Here is a 17101-nt window from a genome sequence, read left to right as displayed (position 1 = left end):
CACAGTGGTCAAATGTAATATAGGGCACACTGCGTCGCACAGGGAGGTCGACTTTTGCGACAATGCCCCTACCAACTGCAATGAAATTATTTCTTGGACATTGCATTCAGCAATGGGTATCGCTTGCTATTATTTGTAGTTGCAGAACCTGTGTCCTTTCACCGGAGTTCTTCTATATACGTTTTGTTGCAACGTACCTGAAAAAGTGTTTTCTTTTTCTTCTTTTTTGGCTCTGTCGCCACGACAGACATATCGGGTTTGGTCGCAAATAGTACTGGAGCCACAAAGCTACCTTGCTAAACTTTATATAATAATGCGTGACCGCGTAAAATTGGAACGGTTTTCCACGAAAGCGCAGGCCTCACACAGCATAGCAGTGCTTGAGCGAGCTTCTGCAACAAATGATCTTTCTTGGACATATAATGCAGGAGAGTCGTGAAAAGGGAGTGGCGCGTGGTTATTAGGCTTAGTGGCTCTGTCCCAAATTAGGCGTGAATATGCATGCTGAAGTAACTTTACGATGCAGATTCCCGGACCGCGAAAGCTGCTCGAAGCTCAGTCGGTGCTACTAATTGGCCAGCAGCTCACCGCGCTTGCTCACACAAGTGCGTTATGATCCCGAATGAGGCGACTACAACGCCAAGTTTGTTTTCGGGCACACAAAGAAAGACTTTACGTACAGTCACGTGTAATATGAGCTGCGAGAAGCTGCCCGTAAACAACAGCGCCCTACTACTGCACTGCGGCACCCACATGAAAGAAATTCGTGTAACAAATACCTGTAAGTGCAACGGTCTTTAGTTCGCCGATTATTTCCGCGTCAACGCCACCTTGCAGTCTAAGTGTCGTCTGTTATGCTCTAAAATGCGCCGCCTGCTGCATCGGACGTCGTTTTGTAACAGATGGGATATAGTTAAGATTATACTGATTGCGTATTTAGGTGAGTGACACTTTGTTGTAATGCTGGTAGAGGTAACAGAAAAGCTACGGTAGGCTTCAAACGAGCCTGTGATTGTGGCTTTCATTTACAGAGGAACCATAAAAATGAAGCGTGTGCTAGAAGATACGGTTTGGTTTACTGCCTATGGATATGCCTGAAACCACTACGGAGGACCAGCCATGAATCTGGCGGCAGTAGGTAAAGAGAGAAGAATACTTAAATATAATTCCGTAATTTAGGAATGAGCTATTATATGAGTGCGAAAATGGTTGTCGCTGTGTTCTTTCAGAATAGAAAAATCGGATGAGAAGCTTCATTTCTTTTTTCCGTCCGCATGCACAGCTTTAGCGATATGCCATGCATGAAGGCACCATCAATGTGCAAATACTCGAAACTTTCGAATAACCATTCGAATACTGTCCCGTTCCATTCGATTCTCAAATGAAAAAGTCACTTCGCGAAAATCAGAACATATTTCGACGAGTTTTTGAATATATCACGTTGTCTGCTGGGCGTTGTAAAACATAAAATTCAAGCAAACACGCCGTAACTTCCATGCCGTCCAAAGCGGTCAAATGTAATATAGGGCACACTGCGTCGCACAGGGAGGTCGACTTTTGCGACAATGCCCCTACCAACTGCAATGAAATTATTTCTTGGACATTGAATTCAGCAATGGGTATCGCTTGCTATTATTTGTAGTTGCGGAACCTGTGTCCTTTCACCGGAGTTAATCTAAATACGTTTTATTGCAACGTACCTGATCCCATAATGACACCATTGCTGCGGCCATCCGATGCAGAGAAAAAAGTGTTTTCTTTTTCTTCTTTCTTTGCTCTGTCGCCACGACAGACATATTAGGTTTGGTCACGAATGCGTACGCAAATAGTACTGGGGCCACAAAGCTACCTTGCTAAACTTTATATAATAATGCGTGACCACGTAAAATTGGAACGGTTTTCCACGAAAGCGCAGGCCTCACACAGCCTAGCAGTGCTTCAGCGTAAAACTCTTTCTCCAACACCCAACTCCCAATCACCAAAGAACTTCTGACGCGGGTGTTGGGTAATAATATGAGAAGCCTGCCACCCACGCTCCCACAACTCGTCGACGCTACGATGCCCTGCCTCGTGTCCTGTCGACCGCTGCTCACAATAGCTGAGTGGCGCGCAGATACGCCGACAGGAACTTGAGATGCCGATAAGCTTTTCGAGCTCTCGTCGTCTCGTTCAGTCGCGACGCAAATGAATAGTCTGGGCGGGTTAGGTGTGATATCAACTCAACTCATAGGTTGGGAGCTTGGCGGAATGTTACCTGAGCAAGGGATCTATGCATCGTTCGGAGATATCACTTGGGTGTTCATTGCCGGGGCGATCAGACACCTTACGTATGCTTTGCTTGAATTTAACACAGACACTGATAGGTATCGCAGAGTAAGTGTTAAATAGCCGTGACTCCCTTTGCGTACGTGTCGGCCGACAGGAAATAAATTTTTAATTACAAACTTAAGTGTGAGGCATCAACTGCAATTAAACTGCGACGTGGGCCAGTTGTTAACACTTCTGATCATGATGAAGTCACGCGCAATAGTGGACGCGGGACACTAAAAACACGACGAGGACAAGTGAAACTTCACTCCCACTTTCAAATAAAACAGCGGGCGAAAACGAGGACGCATACGACAAGCGAAGCACAGTAGAAGCGCTGATTCGTAACTGAAGGGTTTATTGACTGATTCACACAAATATAAACAAGCACGCAAACACACGCAGTTCGGCTTTCCGCAGCCTTCTAAATGAGCTGAAGTTCGGAGAATATCTGCTGCGGAAGCGTAAACTCTTTGTGAGGCAAACCAGTGTAATGTTCGGCTAACATACTTTTCTTTTTCTTTGCCTACATGATAGGCTTCTATCACTACCCGGGGAGTCTGATATTTATGCCTATAAATAGTATCCCAGTGCTCGCAAAAGGCGGTGAGCAACCACACGATCAACACTGCAAGACTAGATTAGTGGGAATTACACTCTTTACCGAAGCACTAAATGCTGTAATAGTCCTACATTAATGCAGTGTCTTGTTTGCCCCTCGTACGCTTCTCCGCATTATACAGAAATCTTACACATTACCCCACTATGACAAGGTCCGCACGAGCAAACGATTGTGCCTTGGGGATATCGGTGCAGTGGATAAAATTTATCCATTCACGCAACACCTTGTACGCCAACTGTTTTTGCGGGCGGGTAGAGGACATCATCGCGACACCACTTCACCATCGTTCTCACTCTCGGAACGAAGGGAAAGGGAACTCCTGCTGCAGCGATGGCGCGCCAGGTGTGCCGTGAGGGGAGAGGGTATGCGGCGTTGGCGCCGCATGCCCTCTCCCCCTTGCTGGCTACCCATACAAAAATGCTTCCTTACTTTCTTTAGAACTTTTATCAACATCCTATCAACTTTAGTAACATCCTATTGACTTTTACTTTTTAGTAACGTTTGTCAAAAGAAAGTTGGTTACTTCTTTTCTAACTTCAGTATGTAAAAAGAAAGTTACTAGAAAGTTAAGACACACTATTTTAACTTTTTAAAAACACGATTCAATAGGAAGGTAATAAAAATAATTATGTTCTTAAAGTACATAACCCAAGTTACAAAACATGCATGAATATTATTCAATAAGGTTATAATTATTCAGTGAACATAGCTGGTGCAAGACAGTGTTGTTTCATGGACAGGTGTAACTTTCCACAATTTGCAATCAACTTTCTAGTAACACTGGTTACTACAAAGTTGTTAAAAATGATTTAGTGAAAAATGAACATATAACAGCATCTGAACTATAAATGAATATGCAAAGACTGGCTGCATTAAAAAAAATGTTTTTTTTTTGCACAGTAACTGTTTTCCTAATTTTTAATCAACTTCCTAGTAACAGATGATAGCAGAATGTTCATAGAAAAAAAATGCTTCTAATACCGGACGCTAAGAGAAAATATGGTCTCACCAATTCAAGATGTGGGCACGTATTCTCGAAAACACGAGAGCTAGTGCCATGGGAAGCGTGTATATGAGCGGTGATCATGAATTTGTGCTCAGTAGGTGTCAAAGAAGCCCGTAGGCCATGCACCACCGCACTAGACGGCGCGCTGATCGGCTCGTGTTCGCCAACTAAAGCGGGAGACACACGGTCCGATTTGGTGTCCGATCCGGCGTCTGACGCGCCGAAACTGCAGCCCGAATCGAGGTGTTTTGCCGTGCCGAAGCGCCGGATCGGACGTCCGGCGTGCGACAAACCGGGCAGATTTTCATCGTTCGACGTGTCCGACAACTGCACCGTCGTCTGGCCGCAGCCATTGGCAGCGCGGCTGGCATGTGACGTTCTCTGACGTTCCCTCCACGGAGGCGGTGCTGGCTTTCCGGTTTCTCGCAGTTATTCTTTTTCCTTGCCTGCTGCAGTTTGTTTCTGACATGAAATAGTTACCAGTTCAGTAAAATTATCTCGAACGTGTGCCTGTTACGCAAACCAGCGCCTTGTACACTAGCGCTAAGCTACTGGTGAGATCGGGAGCCGCGACGCGAGGGCATTTCGCGAGCAGACATCACACACCGACCGTCTGAGCGAGGCCGCTTGCACGTTTGCCCTTCGCAACGACTGCGTCGAGTAAACCAATTGTATTTAATTACGGCCGACCTAAGTGTACAGTGTTCATTGTTTTGGCAAAAATAAGCACTCTTCGACGAGCTCGGACTGGATCGCAAGCGCCGTCGGCTGCAGCGTCCGCCTAGCTATGCCTACCGGCCCTATCGCTGGCTTTAGCGGAGCCGTCAGTGGACAACGCGCCGTCGTGAAGTGTTCTGTCACTCACAGGGGCATAAGTTTATCGACAGCCTTCGCGTAAAGCGAAGCAGTGTGGTGCAGAGTTGTTTATATTGCGTTTCTCGACGTGGATATCAACTCAAGCTGGGGAGTTGGATGTGGGCGGAGCTTACGCGCCGCTCATGCCGTAGTGTTCCTGTATATGCTCCCGCAGGGAGCAGAGTTGCGCATACCTTTTCCGGCGCCGCTCGCACCACTATTGGCCGAGCGCGAAAAATGACGTCAAATGATCCGCGCCGCTGCGAAGCCAACTTTACGGGCGCATCGCTGACTCATGCGAACTCGTCGTTTCCGTCAGTGCCATCGCCACTGCAATCAGCGGACCGTCGATCGTGCGTTGAGAGGAGCAGCTGCGGGTTGGGTGCTAAGCTAGCATGGGTGCTAAGTTGGCATATGCACATTTAGCTCGCTAGCTGTGATAATTGTAATATATTCCTTCTCCGTGTGAAGTTTTGAGAGCAGTAAAATTGATTCTCGTCAATTTATTGTCTTGGAGTGCATAGGCTTATTTATTTTGTTAACTAATTGCTGCCATAGAAGCTAAGCCGGAATTGTAGGTGTGCTAGCTTGTGAGCATCATGTATCAGCCAGTGGAACAAAAACTTGTCGTTCATTTAAACACGCTAGAAATCTACGTTGTGCTTTGGTGAATGCTGTTTCCTGTGGGCGGGAGTGGAGTGAATGCACTGTTGAATGACGTAAAATTTCCTTGCCTCTGATGCGATAGGTCACAAAGCTTTGTAACCTGGCTTTTTGGCCAAAGCCTGCTTCAGTGATTTCATTGACTTGATACAGTGTCTTCAACTACTGGCTTTTCTCTGAGTGATAAGAGATCAAGAAAAATGTGTTGTCATATTACAGTCTGCACTGTGTGGATAATTACTCTGCAAGTTTGCCATCTTGATGTGATTAGTGCAATAAAAATAACCTGTTGTTACTCTTAATAGCTTGTGGCCGTTCCAGTTTCTTTGAATTCTGCCCCCAAGGTTCCAAGAACCAGCACTTTTGGCCTGCTGCCAGCAGCCGTTCATGAATTCCCTTGTATGAATTAAATTTGATCTAGAAGCTCTTGTATCTTGAATCTTTTTTCTACTTGCAGATTTGCTGCTACTATATAGCTGATTAGTCTGCGGTATGAATGAATCGTAAAAGTAAGCTTTTCTTAAAATGTGCGCATGTGAACATTTGAAATGGGCTTAAATCTGTGTCTGCACCGCATGTATCGAAAACGTGCAGCTGCTGTGAACGATGGTTAGTGATAAATGGCGCTCTGTTAACGGTCACTGACATAATTATAGGCACGATAGATCTCTTGGCGACGGTCATTAACCAGCTGGTTTCGGCAGCCAAAATGCGCTAAGTGTCCACCTTACGTGTGTGAAGTTTTAAACACTCTTTAGAACATTTCTTGCTTTTTGACCATGATAAGACAACTTCATATGCATGCTGAAAATCATTGCACCGCTTTTTGTGGCAACGTACTGCGTGTTTGCGAGCGAACTTTGGAGCTGTTCGAGCCACGGGAGTATCTTATTTTGGGGAATCGAAGGTGGTCCTACCCTTTATTTGTACGTTTGTGCGCGTTTGTATATGCGTGTTTACATCGGTACATACAAAGTTTCGGTTGGTTGGAAGCCCACCCCCTCCGGCTGCACGAATGACTCGTTCGAGCGTAGCCTGTATTAAGAAGTGACCTTTGCTAAGCGCCTGCGAACAATTGGCGCTTGTAGCTCGCGACCACTAGAGAAAAAAGCGAAACACCGCGCGGCATTTGGCTCCTGCGCGCGCGAGGAGTGGCTTTGCTGCAGAGCTGGATCACGGCGGCGCACCTATGCGCAACTCTGCTCCCTGCGGGAGCATATACAGGAACACTACTCATGCCGTAGCATGCAGCGCCGTACGTCGGATCGGACACCGAATCGTACCGCGTGCGTCTGTATAGCTCGCTCATGGTTCGGCTGAAGTCCCCGTATACACTTTATAAATAAGGAAGCCTACCTAGGCACTGTAAACCCAATTATTGGGGCCTAAATGCCTCTCCGCCTCCTACTACGGCTTCCTTTGAGTGACAGTCTGATCTCGAAGGCCATGCTTTTGCAACCTGCATGCACCTGAAGCAATTGCGAATCTTGAAGGCAACATCCGCTTAGTTTTTATTATACATTTCCTTAAACTTCGTATCACAAAGTACAAAGTACACACTTCTGGACCAAATAAATTTATTAAAAGACTCTATCAAATGTTATTAGGAAAAAACACGCAATTTTTTCATTTAAGATACATTTTTCTAAAAAACCGCAGAGTGGCGCTACTGTAGTATTTGTTTGGTCGACACACCACGTTGGTTGTCGTAAGTGCTCCCTGCAGTGAGGTGGTATTTGAGGTAAATTTTAGAAGTGCCTAGACAAAACGTGCTGCTTGTTGTGTGCAGTGACCATCCCAAACCCTCCGGACTCGTGTAACGCCATTAGTTCGCCGTGTGTTTGGAGCGATCCACCAGTGTCGTCAGTGAGTGCCCTAGTACAGCTCCCGTCCGAACTGCCTTTGTTCTGCCGAGCTGCTGCCGGCGCTGTTCTGCCGAGCTGTTCTGCCGGCGCTCTCGTCAAAAGTCTGGTACTGGGGCTTCGAATTGTAGTGTTTGGAAGACTGTTGAAGGTTGTGCTTTTGTGGAGCTGGAGTTCATCGGCAGTTCTACAGTGCTTGCGCCAGAGAAACGTCGGTGCTTCTGTACCTGTTAGACGAAGGAGCGTTTGCCAAGTCTTGAAAGGTAAGCAAGTTTGGCGCTTGCGCGCATTCTTGAAGCTTATGATTTGCGTAATGAGCGTTGTGTAACTAGCTAGAGCAAAGCGCTTTCCTATCGTATGTTAGCCATGTTGCTGTGCACATTTAGCAAGCAATTTCGCGAAAGCTTCCTCTGATGTTACAGCGTACTTGCATTCTGCTACCCGCCTTGATTGCTATGCCTGAATGGGCACACAATTATGAAAACACATTGAAAGTTTGTGTTCGTTCGGCAGTGCGTAATAATTTGAAGACTGCGATTTTGTAGCAATACTTACCCCTCGATTCTATATCACTCTTCTCGCCCACCGCTAACGGCCGGCAGCTGCAGTACGTAGCACGGGCCGGGGCGTCGGTCAGCCTACTAACGAATAGCGCAAAGGAATACCATCGCTACAAAATCGCGGTCTTTAAATTATTACGCAAATTTTGTGCACAATGAGATGTTATAAACACACCTTGCATGTACATGAAAAAAAGGTTTACAACAGAGATGACATATATGCATGGGCACATATATGTGTCAATAAAATACTCGAGCCTCTTTCTGCCTACAGAAAAAGAAGTTATGTCTTACTCGAGGGCATGGCTGCTTGTAATAATGAACCTCTAAGGGAAGGTTTTCTCTAATCCCTATTTTTGATATCTAAATGCTTATGTGGCATGTACAAACTGCTTGCATCCATTTCTCATTGGGATGAGCTGTCTGAAATTTATTTTCAGTAATAATTGCAATAATTAACTACTTTCACCTGTCTTCTAATGACTACAGTTCTATGCTTCTACCTTGACAAACCTTTTGTGAAATTAGTTTGATGAGGCCCAATATACAGCGCTTTCTAAATTGAAGGTATCAGTACCTATTAAAGACTACGCTAACTATGAAAATGCTGCTTGTGTATATTGTTTATTCACTCTGTCAGACAAAATCTTTACACCCAAGTGCAGTCAGTAAATTTAAAAGTGCATGCCTGCAAGGGGAAGTCAGAATTGTATTTGAAGACAATTGCATCTTGTTTGATAGTTCTTGAGCACTTGTGCGCCACTAATCGAGCACAGCTTGGCCCTATACTCGATGAGGCTTGAAGCTTTCAATGTCTGCTAATCACTAAAACAGCACCAGATCTCACTCTGTGTCAAGGGGTGGCACACATTTGCTTAGTTCTAGGCAGATGCATGTCTTTCTTTCGCATTGAAGTTCCCAATACTTTCTAGTCTTACGTAAAAGTACACAGCTCAGTACAATGCATGTATGGTATACGTAAGGCTGCTTTGTTCTTTAAACCGAATCAACAAGAAGCAGCGACTTCCGTTTTTGCAAACCTTACCCTACTTCCTAACCATTCCTTGATCAAATGCGTATAAAATGAATCTTTGGTTGTTGTATTCTTTCACAGGTAGACATCGGTGACGGTGTATACGTTGAAAAGGGCCTGCTGAAGAGGCTGTGCCTGGATGCTAACAACTCAGGCTTTCACTTCGCGGAGGGCCTCCTTAAAGCTCCTTTTTCAATAGAAGACGTTGAAGGGAGGTCCTTCTTTGGGCGGCTGTCAAATGCCTTCCACAGAAGGATCTGTTGGATTCCAAGAAGGTCAACATCATAGTAGGTATGTGTCACAAAGAAGCATCTTAATATTCTTTGTGCAGTTTTCAACAAAACTCCTTTCATGCTAATTTCAATGCTATCTTAGGGTATACTCCTTTCTTTCCTGCTAAAATAGCTATTAACCTGATTATAATAGCATATTATAATGCAAGCTTTGCCACCATAACTAGAAAATTGTCATTACTGTTGGCATGTGTATTTTTGTGATAGAGGTCCTGGTCATGTGAATGCACTGATAATATAATATCCTGTCTTGTGGAAAGCTAACATGTTTAGTAACAAGCTCACTTTGACAATGTCTGCCTGCACAACAAAGGCATTTTGTAATCTTGCTGTAGAACGTCCGTAATGCCTGTTCAACTGCTTACATGTTGCTTGTATCATTTCGTGTTTCTTAAGTGCAACATAAAAATCAACTCTTCTATGTACCTGTGCCCAAGCAAAGCTGCAGCATAGTTATGACTGACACCTTGCCTTTCCTAAGATAATTCACACATGAAACTTCCATGTACTAGTCACAATACGAATATCGAAGTTCATTAAACTGAAGTTGATTTACAGGTTTTGTTTGTAGATGACAATTGGTACGATAGAATTTATGTGTCGTGCATCTGTTGGTGTTATGCACATCCATCACGCTCCCAGCTTTAATGCACGAATTCAGTCATTTCATGCATTTTTAGGACTTTGCACAAAACAGCTGGAGATGTTTATAGCTCACAGGATTGAAAGCTTGTCTCTTGTGCACTTCTCATGGCATTTCTTGTCTCATGTCACTGTAGCAAAACTAATATATTGCCTTTTTTCTTCTCGTTTCTAGACTACACAACGCAACATTTCAGCCTACTTCCAGGGCAGCTGGAGAACTCGTCCCCCTTACTAGCCCGGGGATATTAAATGGATGTGTTCAAGCACAAATGGAAACCCGTCTTCTTCTGTTGCATGCCACACCTAGCCACTTGGCAATCACTATTCGCCAAAGACAGATAGTTGACAGGATGTTACTAGCAAGTCGTTAGGATATATAAAGGTGGTTAATAAATAGTCATTGCACAGTTTTTAGGAAGCAAATAAAAATTTTATTCAGAGATAATCAAAGCTTACTTTTGCAATATATAATTGCAAAAGTAATTACCTCTGGATAAAATTTTTATGTACTTTCTAAAAACTGTGAAGCGACTATTTATTAACCACCTTTATACATCCTAATGACCATCTAGTAATATCCTGTCAACTATCTGTGGCGAATAGTCGACAGGATGTTACTAGCAAGTAGTTAGGATGTATAAAGGTGGTCAATAAATAGTCGCTTCACAGTTGACACTTTCTAACGACATAAGATAATAAGCAGTCGGTAAGAATTCTATCGACATTTTATATCTATACTTTCAATTCAATATCGGTGGCCAATAGTCGGCAGGAGGTTACTAGGAAGTTGTTACGGTGTCTAAAGACGTTTTATAGAATGTCGATAGGTTTTAGTAACATTTGTCTAAAGACGGTTTATAAAATGTTACTAAAATTTTTTGTAAGGGTAGGGCGGTGCGTGCCACTGGGGTCATTACTCGTAGCGCAAAACTCGAAGGACCGCACAGCGCAGTTCAATTGAACATTAATGACTTCGCAATCATACCTCATGAGAAGTGCTTAAGTGTCCTCAGACTTCTTTTTTCATTTGAAACGTATAAATCAGCGATTACAAAATAAACGTCGCCTTGCGTAAATCCTTCCAATAGACAAAACATTGGCGTGGTGTTTTATGCAGTATGGTATGGTATGAGGAACTTTATTTAGGTCCTGAGGGATCAGTCTGAGACTGATGCGGGCCGCTCCCACGTCGGTACAGAGAGGCCGAGCCCCTCTGCCGTCACACGGGCCCTCTGGACAGCCCTAAGTTGGTCCGCCAGCACTTCACTGTGCAGCATTCGCTGCCACCCCTGTTCACCTCGAGAACCATCACCGGCCAACGCCAAGCAGCGCCACAGCATGTGTTGTAAATCGAGCAAACCCCAATCCGTAACTTTTTTTTCCCACGTTGCGTTTCACTCGCTCCACATTGAAGCTCGGCGAGGAGTTTGTACGGCTGTCGTCGTGCGGAAGCCGTGTTGTTCGACGCAGCGTGATTGGTATGCGTTGTTAAGAACAGCTAGCCACGAACGTGCTTGAGCTCAGTAGCGACACAGGCCACCTGCTGCTGCGTCATGGCGCATTCCATTGGTGGAACAGGAGCGCGGGCAAAGAGCAGAGCGGAGCAGCACAGGTAGCGATGCGGGAGTAAGGCTGTTGGCTGCCCCCATTGAAACGTTCCAATGCCCTCAGTGAGTGATAGGGCGAAGGTCTATCAAGTGATCAGGCTGTTTTCTTCCGTTGGGTCTGAACATGAACATGAACTTGGCTTTTCAGCCGCCATTTCTCTGCGGCACACTGAACCGAAACGATATAAACACAAGCAAAGTGGACAGGATATTTGAGTAGTCCGCGTCACTGGACTTCCCTTCCCTGCGGGATAACCTCGAACTGCTCTCGAGGGCGCCAAACTGTTCCTGCTCTGCCATTGGATTGCGACGCTCCAGCTCTCCTTTTCGCCCGTTGGAACCCGGCCACACTTGAGAGTGCACGCTGGGGACGATTTTTAATGCCCCTAGTTCAGCCAATGTAATGCTCCATAATGAGAGGGGTCGTAAGCCAGCATACCAGTTGCCAGTTGTATTTTACGTTCTCTAATGTTTTCGTGTTGAAGGAGCTACAGACGTCAACTCATCCTTTATATGATTTGTGTTTTAGGTGGTCAAAGTGTTAGTGAATTTTTACTGCTCCTTTTTTACGTACGACATTTAATTTTGTGAGGATTGGTTATGCTTAATTCATCGCATCAGGTGTTCCTGTAACCTTCGTGATCATTTCTAAAACCCCCCAAAAATTATGTATATTTCAATACTTGTTTTGATTAGAAGGAGCACCCAGCGTCTTTATATTCTTCAATATCCCGTTAATCAATCATGACAACAATAAAACGATTGCCCATTTCAATCGTTCGATTGTGCTAGAAGTACGTGCTTGCCAAAGGTTCACAGTTGCGAAAAGGTTAAAACGAAATTTGTCAATGTCAAACGGCTTTGATTCTGTGACGAGCATGAACGCTCCTTGCAAGTTTTCTCTACGAGGAAGACGTGATGCTGCTTTAACCCGGCTACCTAAATGTTCACTCTATGATACTGCCTACATCTTGTTGCTATCAAAAGAAATATTTTGGTCACAAAATCTGTTCGTTGTGTTCTTCGATACGCTTCTACTAAGTTACGACGAAGAGAGGGTTTTTAGAGCAAAGTCTTTTGCAACACCTGAGGTGTTGCCGCGACACGACCAAGGATGGCGAGAGACGCAGAGGTTAACCAAATACTCGTGCGCCCGAAAGATCACGATTTCTAGAGAATCAGAGTGCGCCAGCCACTATACAAAACGCCTTTGTAGGTCATGTAGAGATGGCGCGCATGATTTCATGTATGTATGTATGTATGTATGTATGTATGTATGTATGTATGTATGTATGTATGTATGTATGTATGTATGTATGTATGTATGTATGTATGTATGTATGTATGTATGTATGTATGTATGTGTGTGTGTATGTATGTGTGTGTATGTATGTATGTATGTATGTATGTGTGTATGTATGTATGTATGTATGTATGTATGTATGTATGTATGTATGTATGTATGTATGTATGTATGTATGTATGTATGCATGCATGCATGCATGCATGCATGTATGTATGTATGTATGTATGTATGTATGTATGTATGTATGTATGTATGTATGTATGTATGAATGAATGAATGGCCAGCTCACTCCTGCAATGAAACTATTTAAACTGGTTAACCTCCCTACCTTTCCTTCCCCACTTTTTCCTTCTTTCTTGGAAAACGCGCGGCCATTTCCCAACCACAGCTCGTAAGCATTCGTACAGTCGGATGTACAGAAATGCCAGGAAAACCACGTTTGCGTTGACGCAGACAGGCATAGCGGAAAAAAAGAGAGCAAAAGAAAAGGCTCGAGATGTGAGCATTTACCTGCGACGAATTTAGCACCGATGGTATCCCTGGAAACCGTAGCGATGTCCTGAGGAGAGGCTCCATCGCACGAAGACTTCACGAAGCGGTGCCTTTAAAGGCTGCGAGTGACGTATGGGGCACTTACCGATGGCCTGCGTGGGTGCGGAGAAAAAAAAGAGACAGTATGGTAATTTTCGGGGCACTGTGGCGTTCAATACTTATTACTTTACTGTCATAACAACCACTTGAGGTAAAAAATTAATGAACTCGTTCTTCACTATTATTAAGCTAAAGCAATTTCGGAGTGATGATAAACGCGTGGTAACGGGCCACATTTAAAATAAATACAAAAGTAAACGACCGCTCCAGAAAATGCCACTACTTGACACCGGTGGCGGCTGAATACACAAACTCCAGATTAGGTGGTGGGATCGCCTACTAAACACTACTTTAGTAATTGCTCCTCCGACAATATTTAATATATTTGTGCACTATAGATATTGCCAATGTTTGCACTCCTCGAAGCTTAGCTGAATGTCAAAATGTGAATCGTAGATGTAAAACTTTGGCAGTTTCACTGTAAGGCCATGTGTTCAAATTTAATGTTGGTTTAATGTTGCGCTCCAAATCCTCGAACGGTGTTTTAACCTATGCGCGGTCGCCACAGGTTGGCGCGACGCACAGTCTAAAAAAAGTTTACACCCCTTGGGCTTATCATATCCCCAAGTAATAATCATCATCTGCCTTGCTTGAGTTATACTAAGTTATAATAGGTTATACGCAGTACGCAGTTACGCGGTACGAAGTTATAACGCATCAAGATGAATTTAAGGCATTTTTTCCTGTGGCAGGACATCGAAAAGGTCGTTTTAGACCACGATCACGAGCAGTAAGTACTAAACGGTCGCATGTTGAGGCATGTTGCTAAGTTTTATTGGTGAATGCATTTGGCGAGATGGCAATGTCAGTGCCTTTCATCATCAGCTCTTCCGCAACACCTATTTGTCATATGAAAGGAGAGAAATAACATGGCAGTGTAAGAAATAACACAGAAACACACGGACACACACACAGATGCGCGCGCGCATACAGAGAGGGAGAGAGAGAGAGAGAGACGCACTCTAAATCAATGGTCAACGTAGTGGATGCGACAGTAAACCAGGTACAATTTTCAAGATTAAAGATTCAAGACTCATTTATTTCTCCAAGAGATAAAGGCCTGGGTAAAAAAGCTGCCTTGGAGCAGCTTGACGGCATCCGGGGCCCATTTACAACATGGCAGCAGTGGAGGGAAAAAATACAATTTCACATACATCATTAATCAAGGAACCATACACAATGCAGAATTACAAATAAACCTAATGTAAGACAAAAGTAAAATTGAAATATGCAATGGACTGAGAAGCAAAAAGAAGCATATAACAATGGTATAGCATAAACAGAACGTTTAAAACAAAATTGCAATTCAACACTACGATATAGTAAATGAAGTTCCAACACAATGCATAGCAGTATTTTTTCTTTTTATATCATGGCAAAGAATATAACAAGAACACCTTAATTTGAGTTTGAGCCCACCACATGCTCAAAAAATTGCTGAAAATTTTTTTGTTTAGGTTCGTATTTTCTGTGTACCATTTGTTTGTGTTAAGGGTGTTCGGGACCAGGAACTGCAACATTCGGGAGCCATACGTTGTGCCAAGTCGGCGTAGATGCCATTTCTCTTTGCGTCTGGTGCTTGTATGAGTGTGCGTTTGTGTAACAGATGAGAGTTGGATCATGAACTTAGCCCGAGGTAAGCTCAAGTTATTCAAGGCGCCAAGTATGATAAATGACACTAGATAATGGATGGGAGGTATTCTATGTTTAATAAACAATGGACCGGTATGAGCGAGGTAATCTGAGCCAGAAAATATTCGAATTTATATGCACAGCTAAAGAACTGGAGGAAATTAATCTCAACGATGGAATATACAAAAAAAAGCTTACTCAACAGCAGTTCACATTTAAGTAATGCTAAGTATTCATGGATTGCTAGCGAATGGTTCTTCTCAAACATATAACTGTTGCGCAGCGAATGAATAACGATTATGCGACATTTGCGAATCTGCACGAAGTGCGTGGTGTTGGAGTGCGCGAGTTTTGCTGCCATACTGATTGACCAACGTTGCCGTCTAAGGGATTCAAAAGAGAGGGGCACACACCCAGCGCCACATCGCCAAGTTTGCGTTAAACAGCTTCATTGAAGAGGGCCACATACACTGCGGTACATATCCGTCGGAACAGCCCACATATTAGACGCCACTGCCTTCGGAATCAACCAAGATTTTTTTTGGACTACTGTCTCCGGGATCGTTTCAAGAAAGCGATCAGATACCCGTTACAGAAAAGTGACGTGAACTCGTCAAGAATGCTTCTCAGTAAAAATAGTCAATCGCTAAATGACGATGATGTTCAGACGCCCAATAAAGAAGCAAATGAATAACAAAGAAACGAAGTTGTACAAATTTGAAGATACGATTAAATGTACAAAATAATAAGCAATGGCTTCCTCAAGATGTCTCAGAAAAGAACAAAACTGCTCGCTGGATTTGATGTATTGATTTACACCATGGCTAAACGTTGTGATCATGGTTTGCGAACGTTATTCATCGGATCGTGTGTCAGTATGATTCCACATGTCAATATGATTGCTACAGCTTCTAGCCCAGAAGCAGCAACGTGGAATACGCGGTAAAAGTTGTAAACAGCATCCGAATGCGTTTCGGTAGTTTCTCAGATTCGCACGGCCCAAAGCAGACATATATCTCGTGCCTGGACCAGGACGAGTCTTCTGTGAATGGTGCAGCGCATACTTGAGACTTGCGCAGGAAGAGGCAGGCGCGTTTTTCAAGGGCACGCGGGTGTTCAGTAAAAAGCGGGAATATCGCGCAAGCCACCATTCTTCGTCCCAGAACACGGGGTGGTTAGAGCAGTAGACAAAACTTGAGAGGCTCTCAAGTTCTCAATACCCGGCTTGCACAAAACCTTTCACGTCTTCGGTCCTTCGTGCAGTTAAAGTAGCCTGTCAACAATTCGAATGCGAAAATCCTATCATGTTTTCGATGGCTCAAACATGCAATGGTATAGGTTATAGGCGACCGATCCAAAGTGCAGTAGTTTGCGCAGAAGTTTGCGGACGCGCGGGCGTATTTATTTTACAAATCGCGCTTTCAGCGCAGGACGAGGATGTTTGGGCTCCGGTAATAAAACAACTGCTCAAGGGAGGGTTTCGAAAACCGCTTTGGAAAAGGAATGCTTTCAGATTTGAGTTTCCCCTACAGTCTGGATAAACACAGAGGACAGTTCGAACAAACAAACAAAAATACTGTACTTTATCCATTGGGAGGTCTCCTGAAATGACAGTTTTCCCAACAGGCTGTTATTTTGAAAGAAATGGTTCTAAGAAACCAATATGTGCCTGAGTGTCAGTTTCCTTTAATTTGTTTGAACGCCTGAGCATATTGGGACCTTTCTTTGATCAATGTCGCCGGGAAAGAAAGTGCTTTCAATCGATTATTTGCATTCCGTTCGGATAGAACACGGCTGTTTGGGTGCTTGTTTGGGGCTTGTTTGCTGGTATTAGATGGGAACAGTAAAATACAGACTCGGAAACAAAGACTATCACGAAAACGAGGTCACACATTAAAGCGTGAAAATGGCGTGGAGGTTTGAAAGAAGTGCGAGAAAAGCTTGCGGAGGTTATGCGCGGGTTAAAGTGCGTACGACGTAGATGCACTGTCTTCAACATCATGTGGCAAGCATGTTTGAGGTTGGCGCCTTACAAATATGCGAGACCGAACTCGAGAGG

General features: G+C 44.0%; 1 protein-coding gene and 1 long non-coding RNA gene across 18 annotated transcripts in view; both read left to right on the top strand.

Moving 5' to 3' along the window:
* The window catches only part of LOC135917129 (uncharacterized), a 677883-nt gene that overhangs the window by 209009 nt on the left and 451773 nt on the right, over positions 1 to 17101 (top strand). For 6 of the 17 annotated variants that reach the window (XR_011508061.1, XR_011508058.1, XR_011508059.1 and 3 more), the window contains exon 2: positions 1032 to 1138. The exons of the other annotated variants lie outside the window; for them this stretch is intronic. The gene's annotated coding sequence lies outside the window, so the exon portion shown is untranslated. The remainder of the gene's footprint in view (positions 1 to 1031; positions 1139 to 17101) is intronic. 17 annotated transcript variants of the gene reach the window in all.
* LOC139048544 (uncharacterized) lies at positions 7038 to 10116 on the top strand. The gene is made up of 3 exons (XR_011507759.1): positions 7038 to 7578; positions 8990 to 9183; positions 10019 to 10116. It is a non-coding gene; the product is annotated as an uncharacterized lncRNA (long non-coding RNA).

The sequence above is a fragment of the Dermacentor albipictus genome, chromosome 8 (assembly GCF_038994185.2).
Source record: "Dermacentor albipictus isolate Rhodes 1998 colony chromosome 8, USDA_Dalb.pri_finalv2, whole genome shotgun sequence".
Lineage (NCBI taxonomy): Eukaryota > Metazoa > Arthropoda > Arachnida > Ixodida > Ixodidae > Dermacentor > Dermacentor albipictus.
This window is presented reverse-complemented; position numbering and strand designations above follow the sequence as displayed.